At 35.6% G+C, this 3050-nt stretch overlaps 1 protein-coding gene across 4 annotated transcripts in view; it reads right to left on the bottom strand.

The window, feature by feature from the left end:
- The window catches only part of AFF2 (AF4/FMR2 family, member 2), a 598244-nt gene that overhangs the window by 21189 nt on the left and 574005 nt on the right, over positions 1–3050 (bottom strand). The gene's annotated exons all lie outside the window — the stretch shown is intronic.

Here is a 3050-nt window from a genome sequence, read left to right as displayed (position 1 = left end):
TATGTTCAATTAATATTTGACAAAGGAGGCATGAACATAAAATGGAGTTGAGACAGTCTCTTCAATAAATGGTGCTGGGAAACTTGGACAGATACATGCAAAAAAATGAAACTAGACCACCAACTTACACCATACACAACAATAAACTCAAAATGGATAAAAAAACTTAAACGGAAGATGAGAAACCATAAACATATTAGAGGAATCCATAGGCAGCAAGATCTCAGATATATGCCAAAGCAATATCTTCACCGACACAGCTCCTAAAACTAAAGGGAAAATAAACAAATGGGACTACATCAAAATAAAAAGCTTCTGCACAGCAAAAGAAACCATCAACAAAACAACAAGAAAACCCACTGCATGAGAGGACATATTTACCAACGATATCTCCGATAAGGGTTTAATCTCCAACACTTACAGGGAACTCATGCAACTTCACAAAAGGAAGACAAACAACCTAATCAAAAATTGGCAAGGGATCTAAATAGATACTTTTCGAAAGAAGACAGAAGGAAGGCCAAGAGACATATGAAAACATGCTCAAAGTCACTAATTATCCAAGAGATGTAAATCAAAACGACAATGCAGTGTGATCTTACACCTGTCAGAATGGCTATCATCAACAAATCAACAAACAACAAGTGCTGGTGAGGATGCGGAGAAAAAGGAACCCTCGTGCACTGCTGGTGGGAATGCAGACTGGTGCAGCCACTGTGGAGAACAGTGTGGAGTTTCCTCAAAAAACTAAAAATGGAAATCCCATTTGACCCAGTGATCCCACTTCTAGGAATATATACCAAAAAAACAGAAACACCAATCAGAAAGGATATATGCACCCCTATGTTCATAGCAGCACAATTTACAATAGCTAAGATTTGGAATCAGCCTAAGTGCTCATCAGCAGATGAGTGGATTAAAAAACTTTGGACATCTTCCTAATGGAATACTATGCTGCAGTAAAAAGGAAGGAACTCCTACTATTTGCAACAGCATGAATGGAACTGGAGAGCATTATGCTAAGTGAAATAAGCCAGTCAGAGAAAGATAAATACCACATGATCTTCCTACATTCCCCCAACTCCTCCAGGGAACCAAAGTGCTTAATCTTTATCCTGCCTATCTTCTCGGCTTCACATCAAGAACCCCATTTAGCTATGGTAAGGGGGAGAGATCAAGTAAAGGACTTGTATGCATGCATAGAAGCCTAACCAATGGACACAGACACCAGGGGGTGAGGGCATGAGGGGGTGGGGATGGAGGGATAAGGACACATATGTAATACCTTAATCAATAAATATAATTTTTAAAAAAGAAAAATATTAAACTGAAAAAAGAAAATTAAGAAAGAAAAATATATAGAAAGGGAAAACACCCATAATTTCACCCCATTACAAGTATGAATTCATTTCCCTTCCTGAGTGGTCCACATTCAGAAACATGCTTTTCATGGTCAGAAATGTAATGTGTATATAATTCTGAAGTTTGCTTTTCTTTAACATAAAGTTATAAACATTTTCATATAGTGATATAGTCTCCATCATTGTTGCAATTCAATGGCTGCACAGTATTCTGTTGAGTGTATCACGAAGTAATTAATTACTCTTATTGATTTTTTAGTTTGCTTCTAATTGTGTGCTATAATTTATGCCAAACAGAACACCATAAAGATAACTCGTACTATTCCTACAATTATTTTCTTCAGCAGAGGAAATTCAAATTTCCAGAAGTTGAGTTATGGGCTCAAAAAATATAAATACTTATATTAATAGGCTTTCCTCCACAATGCCCAATTTTCCTCAATATACAAGGATCACTTTTTCTCCCATCATCAGCATAGGACAGGCCTGTTCACCAATATTATTTGTGTGTGTGCTAACACCAGGAATTAAAATTTTTACATTTTCTTGTTAATTTAAAAAGTGCCTTTTTTTAAAATTTCACATTTGGATTTTCTCCTTGTTTGTTTATTGTTTTCTCTTAATTTTTAATGCTTATCATTTTTGCCAGAATTTTCATCTTATGCACTTTGAAAATCACAGGCAGCCTTGAATAGACACAAAAAAATCAATTTCCCCTTAAAAGCTATAGAATGGCAGTGATGGCTTCCACCAATGCATGAAGTCAGAGAGATAATTTACATGCTTCTCAGAGCAGAGAAAAGCCAAAGATGTCTGCCTGGTCTGGCAAGGCAAGGCTAGATCTTTCTTCATGATCTCTTACTTTTTTGGTTTTAACTAAATCTTCTTTTTTCAGTGAGCATATTTTTGCTTTAGAATAGTTCACATTCTTTGGATATTTTAAAATGCTTTCCTATGAAAATATGTATGCTAAATTTGTCCAATGCGTCTAAAGTTTTAGGTACACGTGTCCTCAAATTTGTAAGCATTTATGCAGATACAAGCAACAGTGTAAAAACCTAGAAATCCGGCCGGACATTGATTAATCAAGTCAGGGGTGACCAGAATATAAGGGTCTATAAGGTAAAGATCTATTTGCTCAATCAAAAGCAATTATTTAATCATTCCAGCAAATGATTGTGCTTATTCACCATTCAGAGGTACATTATTTTCCAAATATCTGCAAGTTACTGGAAAACACTAGAATGGATATCATTTCTTCTCTTTTCCCTTCTCTCAGGAATTTTTTGATTACCTACAAATTCTACTCTGCCAAGGCCAACAGGCCGAAATTTTTCATTTAAAATACAAATGGAACCAATAATCTGTGCAGTTAATATACCCTCTCCTATTCTCATGTCTCCTCTGTCCCTGCAACCACCTTGTCTGTTTCCCTGAAATTCTACATGTAGGAAAAGTCTGCTCCACATCTGTGGCCTTAATGATTACTTCATGTTGGAAGGGTACTCTCTCTCTTTTTAAATAACCACTGCAGAAAAGTTCTTACAAAACATGGATTATAACACAAATCCCAATAACACCACTTTTTTTTTTTAGTTCTAAAACTGCACTTTGAAAATACAACTGTCAATGCCAAACAGTGGGATTATTATACTTCTACCAACTATGTTTCCATTTTAATTTTATGAA

Source organism: Myotis brandtii, unplaced genomic scaffold (genome assembly GCF_000412655.1).
Source record: "Myotis brandtii unplaced genomic scaffold, ASM41265v1 scaffold345, whole genome shotgun sequence".
NCBI lineage: Eukaryota > Metazoa > Chordata > Mammalia > Chiroptera > Vespertilionidae > Myotis > Myotis brandtii.
This window is presented reverse-complemented; position numbering and strand designations above follow the sequence as displayed.